Here is a 7,540-nt window from a genome sequence, read left to right on the forward strand (position 1 = left end):
ATTTACGTAATTGAATTTCAAAAACGAGGTTTACCTCATGTACATTTATGGGTCACACTGCAGAGAAATTATAAAATAACCTGCCCGGAAGTTGTAGATAGAATGATTTCTGCTGAGATACCCGATCCTAAGAAGAATAAAAAACTATACCGCATAATAATGCAAAACATGATACATGGTCCATGTGGGGATTGGTGACTCAAAGATGGAAAATGTTCCAAAAAATTTCCAAAACCCTTCAATTCCGAAACGATTATGGATGAAGATGGTTATCCATTGTATAAGCGACGAAATACTGGGAAATATCACCATCGACCGAAAGGATATGTAGTGGACAATCGATATGTTGTTTCATTTTCCCCAAATTTATTACTCAAATTCAATTGTCATTGCAATGTCGAGGTAGTCTCAAGTATAAAATCCGTAAAATATTTGTTCAAGTATATTTATAAAGGACATGATGCAGCAACTGTCACAATGCAAGGAACTGCGAGGAATGTTAACGAAGTTATCTATGATGAAATTAATGAGCATATAGAGGCACGATATGTTGGCCCAGTAGAAGCTGCCTATAGGATTTTGAATAAAAAACTACATAAAAAAAGTCACGCCGTTCTCCGTTTGCCGGTCCATCTTCCACAACAGCAAAATATAACTATAAATCCCGGAGGTGAAGAAATTACTATGGATAACATTGCAGAACAAAAGAATATGCTTATCGATTACTTTGCATTGAACGCACGTGACAAGGATGCTAGAAAATATCTGTGTGTGGACATTTCATCATATTACACATTCAGAAAAACTAAAATAAATAATCGAGATGTTTTTCATTGGACTAAACGAAAAGGACACTTTAATACAATTGGTAGAATGTATTCAGTCGATCCATCGCAAGTGGAATTATATCATTTGAGATTACTATTATTGACGGTTAAAGGAGCAACAAGTTTTGAGGATTTACGAACGATTAATGGAGTATTACGTACATCATTCACCGACGCATGCATAGAGCTTGGTTTAGTAGCCGATGATCAAGAATGGAGTAGAGCAATGCATGAAGCGGAAGTGTGGATGATGCCTCTGCAACTTCGTAGACTTTTCGTTCATATTTTGATCCATTGTCATCCACTATATCCAGAAACACTATGGGAAGAGTTCAAGATTGCAATGTCAGAGGATTTTATTCGAAATTTATCCGTATGTCAAGCCCAAACAAAAGCGCTGCAACAAATTTATCATTTTCTTGAAGACGAAGGAAAAAATATAAGAGATTACCCTACGATGCCACAAATTCAAGTAACTGATTTGGATATTCCGGATGAAAATTATTATGAAAATCTTCTGCAAACAGGGTTGAAATATTACGCGAAATTAAAGGAGTACCAAAAGCAAACGATTGACATTATCTTAAGTTGTGTAGAAAATCCGTCGGTTCATCAGTACAAATTGTTCTACATTGATGGACCTGGAGGGTCTGGAAAAACGTATTTATATATCACCTTATGGTATCTACTGATGGGAAATAAAAAATCAGCAATTACAACAGCTTACACAGGTATCGCCGCAACATTACTACCATGCGGTAAAACGGTTCATAAGACATTCGGCTGATCGGTTCCTTTGTATGCGGACTCAATTTCACAAATAAAAAAAGGAACGAAGGACGCAAAAAACTCCAAGATGTGAACGTTTTGATTTGGGATGAAGCTCTAATGGCACCTCGCTATGCATTAGAGGGAATCCATCGACTGTTAACTGATCTGATGGGGAATAATCTACCATTTGGCGGCAAAATCATGGTATTGGGTGGAGATTTCCGTCAACTTATACCACTGAACATAGGGGGAACACGTTGAGAAATGGTCAATTTATCAATCAAGCACAGTTCCTTGTGGCCACTTTTCCAGAAATTTTATCTTACTCCTAATATGCGAACATTACCTGAAGAAATTGAATTTTCTCATTTTTTATTACAAATTGGAAATGGTAGTATGAATGATAATGAAGATAATGTAGAACTCCCAGAAGATTGCATCGACTATGAAGATACGGATATTGCAGAAAATATTTATGGTTCATTAATAAGAGAGAAAAAATACAAACAAGCTACTCGGTGTGCTATTCTGGCGGCTAGAAATATCGATGTGGACGATCAATAAACAAGTGGTTGAACTACTTGATATTGATACTGAACGGATATATATGAGTGTAGATAGTGCCGAAAACTACAATGGAAATGATGAAATTAATTTAGATTTGCTACCAGAATATCTAAATACTCTTGCCCCAGCTACTTTACCACCTTATGAACTACGATTGAGACAATTCTGTATCGTCATGTTGATCCGAAATCAGAGCGTCCCATTAAAATCACAGTTTCCCATTAAAATCGCTTTCGCAATAACAATAAATAAATCACAAGGTCAAACATTTGATAAAATTGGAATCGATTTGAGGAAAGATGTTTTTAATCACGGACAACTTTACGTTGCATTGTCGCGAGTACGATCGTGGAAATCATTAAAAGTTTACGTCGGAAATCAACGTAAGAAGAAAACAGTGAAAAAGTTTGTATTCAAAGAATTATATCGATAATTTGACGGAAATACACTTAAAAGGAATTGGAATGTTCGGAAAGAAGAAAAAATAAGGAACGACAGCCTCATATGAAACCAACCGTTCCAAAATGAATTTTCACGAACTCTTCTGAAGTACATTACTCCAATTGACCAACTAGATCTATTGTTTCTGTCAGAAATCAAAACGTGAGTTGACAGCTTATCTCTACTTGAACCTATTTAATATATACGTAATGAAATATTTTTTTATTCGTCATATGAATGTTTTATCAGATCAGCCTGTGGAAAAAACAGCCTTCTGATAACGGGTTGAATGTATCATCGGAAAATAATGAGAACAGCCTTGAGTGAATTAGCACTGGGTGAGCCTAATACAACATATCGCATCATTACTATCACCTGCTCCTATGCCGAATTTATTCCTAGGAGGATATCGTGTGTTTTTACATCTCATCTAATGTGAAAAAAATCGACTCCTAGGGGAGGGTAGAACGTTTTTTGATCCTTCAAACTCCGGTATCTTCCTTTTTAGGCGAAAAAGATATTGGGACTTAGAGAAGATCATAAAACGTTTTATTTTATTCCATGCATTCTATCCTACGCTTGTCACCTAACCCGCGCAACATGATTGGAACTACTTCCTTGTCTCGATATTATTCACCAGAAAATCAAAGCCTCTCAACCCCCCTCCCCTTATTGAAATCAACTTCAGAGCGAACATTTGTTTCTCCTCCAACTCCCATTTGTTACCATCAATTTGAAGTTGAAGCAATAGAAAATTTTAACCATATTCCCAATACGTCATTTCTACGGAAAATTCAAGTGATAATAAAAAATGGATATTCCGGACAATAATTCGGATTCATCGAGCCAACGTAGAGTATACACATTATAAATATATTGTATTTATTGCATAATGTTCATTTTCCTATTAGAAGATGATAATGATCCAGAGCAAAATCACAACAAAAGTGAAAGGAATACGGAAGGCGAAAATGATAACGATCTTCCATATACTTCAACCGACGAAATGAAGAAAATTCGTAGTGGAGACAGACTTATGTAAGTTAATGTAATTAAAAATAGTAAGTTTGGAAAAAGAATCCAGAATTTTAGTTCGTGAAAAAAATATTTGCCATGAGGGGGACGTTTTCATTTTTAAATTCATTGAATTAAATTAAAAATACATCATCACAAAAATTCCATTCGTTAGCAAAAATAAAGATGACGAACACAATTTCTCACTCCTTTAATGATTGGAGCTATGGGTAAAGGATATGGGCAAGGTAAGATATGCTGAAATATTATTTATTTGGTATGCGTTGTAACATTCGGATATGCTACAACAGTATACACACAATAGGGCCACCTTACAATGGCCCGGGGTTTTGTTCGCGTGTCATGCAAAATGCTTCTCTTCGATTTTATCCCCCTGGCGTGTCTTCAAGTTTCAGATTTTTTTGTTTTTTCACTTTCCCCTTTTTAACTTGAATTTCTTCCACACTGCGTTTGCTTCATCCATCCGTCAGGATACGCCCGAGAAAAAGATACGAATTGCCAGCGAATGTGAAAATATTATGCGTGATGGTTTTAAGTATTGAGACTTTGTCAATTAGATAGTGAAGAGTAGTTTTTCTCCCTCGAGGAGTTATGACATTGTCGTTTGGAGACGAAAAGTCGGATATTTATCAAGCCGTCGGCTAGGGTCTCAGTGCACAGAAGTCACATGCAGAATGCAAACTTCACAGTTCAGTCTTCGAAATTTTTTAAATTGTGACATTTCTCTACATTTTTCTCTGGAGCGTTTAGACATCTTTCGTATGAAAACAAAAATTTATGTAAAAAATATGTATAGAAATAATTTGTATAGAGAATATTTGTATAAAAATATCCGAATATCGCATACGGAAATTCTATAGCATTTTTATACGCAATCCGTATAGGAAATTTCTACAAGATTTTTTCATATGTGGCGGCACTGAAAAACGTTGAAAATTTTGAAAATTCAGGCAACAACTTTTCTAAACTCTCAATCTATTGAAAATTGAATTGTATTTGATGTTCAATTTTCATGAAAAGTTTGGAAATTCAAGCGTTCATTGAAAAATCAATGATTGTTCAATGAAGTTCTCAAACAAGTCTTTTTGTGCCAAGAAAATATTTGTTTGAAAATTATCAAAAAAGATTTTTTTGTGCCAAACATACAGAGAGTGCGCCGGAATAAAAAATTTTTATCGCAAAAATAGATTTAGTAGTTAAAAAAAAATTGCATTCCCTGTACACGCAAGAAGTGTCATTTCTAGCACTACTCCTTCATTATTCGATACTCTCAAACGTATTTTGCACACGAAAAATCTTTGTTTTATGCGGAACAAGGGATAGTAGTTTTTCGTTTCGGCTGTCTAATAATCACAGACAAGAAATGAACCCTTAAATGAAACAATAATAATGATATGATAGCCAGTCAATCTTGTAACTTAGGGATAAAATATTTGTTGATAAATTTTCCTCTATACGAGATATTTTCATCCTGAAAAGGCACCGTCTGGTGTGAATTATCCGCCTCCTGAGCCAAATATTTCGTTGCTGTCGAAAGCAGACCAATTATTCATATTTGAGACTTTCAAATTCGAACCAAACAAATTCTTTTTGACAATTTTCAACTAGCGATTTTGTTGGCCCAAACAAGACTTGTTCGATAACGTGCTTGTTTTTCTCTCAGTGTGGTATTCAATTCTCTTCTGTTTATTTGACGGGTCTCATGAAAATGCGCCGCAAGCCGATTGTACTCATGAAAACCATCTTACTTTCTCCATTCGTTCGATATATCCGCCATGTTCGAAGTCTCATTTTCGATTCGAGATATCGCCCATGTTTTTCTAAAAAAAGGATAAATAAAATCATCGGAACTCTACGTTTCAATTTTGATATCGCGTGCCAAGATGTTTACACATACTTTAGCGACTGCTGGATACAGTTGCATCTTTTTTTTCCCCCAATTTAGAGTTGCAGAGCCAGAATTTTTTCTTTTTTTCTCTGATACCTCATGATATAATTCTACATAATCTCTTTCCTTGAATAATTCCAGCGAAATCATAAGATTTGTTGATAGAACCGAAGCACCTCAATTCGTGAAAGGAGATATCTATGTTCTGTCCTTCAGTATCAGTAATGATGATACATCCATGAAAATCGTCGCATTGGAATGATCAAGCTAGACGAGTGGAATCTCTAATTAAAACCCATTCGGTAATCTTCAAATAGAATATTAAATCAACTAACGAAGTTATCTCTGAAAACTAAAGTAAATGATTATCATTTGATTATTTATAGATCCTGCATATTAATGGTACCACTGCTGGACCAACGAATGAACGATACAATATCGGTAATTTACCAATAGAGCTGACGATAAACTCAAACACTGAAATAACCATGTTAGGGAAACACCATATAAAACCCGATGAAATTCAAACCTTCGACTTATCTATACTGAAAATTCCTACGAGAAAAACAATTCGTGAGTATTTGAGTGAAACAATTTCCACAATTATAATAATTAACGAAAAATTATAATAAAATAATTGAGGAATTCTTCGATAGGAATCACTGGCTTCATAAAAACTAACTTCGCAATAAATAAACATAAAAATAGTAAAAAAGATACTACATCCCCAGGGATGCATTGCAGAAAATAAATTGAAACTACCAGTACAGATACTGCTAATGGAGAACTTCTCTAATCCATTCAAAATAGGAGACCATGTACAACTCTTAGGAAAAATGAACAACAATAATGGTACATAGCCTGAAAAGGAAAAATTCTCCTTTACTGAATCATCATGTTCTAAATCTTGAAATTTGATTTTTTTGTTCAGAAAATTCCTACTTTTTGATGAACAAAATATCCGATATGGAGAAAATAGATGATCCAACTATGAACAAGAGGTCCTTACTGTTGGCAAATGAATTTTTAAATTTGTCTGTCAATGATGATGTGAATAATGGCACCCCCTCAACTTCTGGCGTGAAGTATACTAATAAAAAGAGACAAAAACTTGATGACAATGAATCTTCTCCATCAACATCGAAAAAGGGAAAATATAAGAAGCAAAAAAAATCTCATCAAGAGGGTGAAGATAACTACAACGAAGACTACGATTAAAATATTAAATCATTTTCATTTCAATCATTTAGAAAAAAAAAAATTATGAGAGGTAAATGATATCTTGAAGTATATCATGTATTCAATTAATTCCTTTTATCATAAAATTATAATTGGAGAATAACAAATGAAGCAATCTGTTTGTTGATTGAACGTTTTCTATACAAAACGTTACACTCGATTTTTTAACAGGGGATTCAATAAATAATAATTATAATGATAATAATGATACCGTAATATCTGGAGCCTCCCGGCGGATGATAGGCGCGCGAAGCGCGCGCCCAGTTCTAGTGATACGAAGATTACCTGTAGATTTGCAAAGGCGCATCAGAAGTATGATTGTGAGCATTCCAGCTGACTTCCTTCGTTCTATCGGGCGAACCTCTCGACGTTGGCTGGAGTTATGGCTTCATATAAATGGTGGAAACATTGAACATTTCTTAGAATGACTATTGACTACATCTGCGTGAGTATCCATAGGCAAAATGTAGAGCAGAATCTGTAATGAAGCCTCAATAAAGATATTTCCATTACTTCCGATTTTTTTTTATATGATTGAATTTAATTGATATCAAAATTTTTCCAGATTTTTATGTTAACTCTATCATGCAAAATCTGTGAAATCAAAATGTCCATACACTATCAACCATTTGGTGTACATTTTTGGGTTACTGGTTGACTTGGTGTTTTTCGATGTTTTTTGGAGAGTAGAATACGAATTTGAAGGTCGTGTTGAGGAGAATTGATGCAAACAAAAGTTATTAACAATTCAACTTTTTATAAAATCATATTT

The 7,540-nt window shown here is 34.5% G+C and overlaps 1 long non-coding RNA gene across 1 annotated transcript; it reads left to right on the plus strand.

The window, feature by feature from the left end:
- The first annotated feature begins 1,904 nt into the window (after positions 1-1,904).
- LOC107046702 lies at positions 1,905-7,196 on the plus strand. The gene is made up of 7 exons (XR_001461593.1): positions 1,905-2,768; positions 2,856-2,944; positions 3,518-3,644; positions 5,671-5,831; positions 5,916-6,102; positions 6,186-6,381; positions 6,461-7,196. It is a non-coding gene; the product is annotated as an uncharacterized LOC107046702 (long non-coding RNA).
- The last annotated feature ends 344 nt before the right edge of the window (positions 7,197-7,540 follow it).

This window comes from Diachasma alloeum, unplaced genomic scaffold (genome assembly GCF_001412515.2).
Source record: "Diachasma alloeum isolate Michigan unplaced genomic scaffold, Dall2.0 Dall_scaffold_01737, whole genome shotgun sequence".
NCBI lineage: Eukaryota > Metazoa > Arthropoda > Insecta > Hymenoptera > Braconidae > Diachasma > Diachasma alloeum.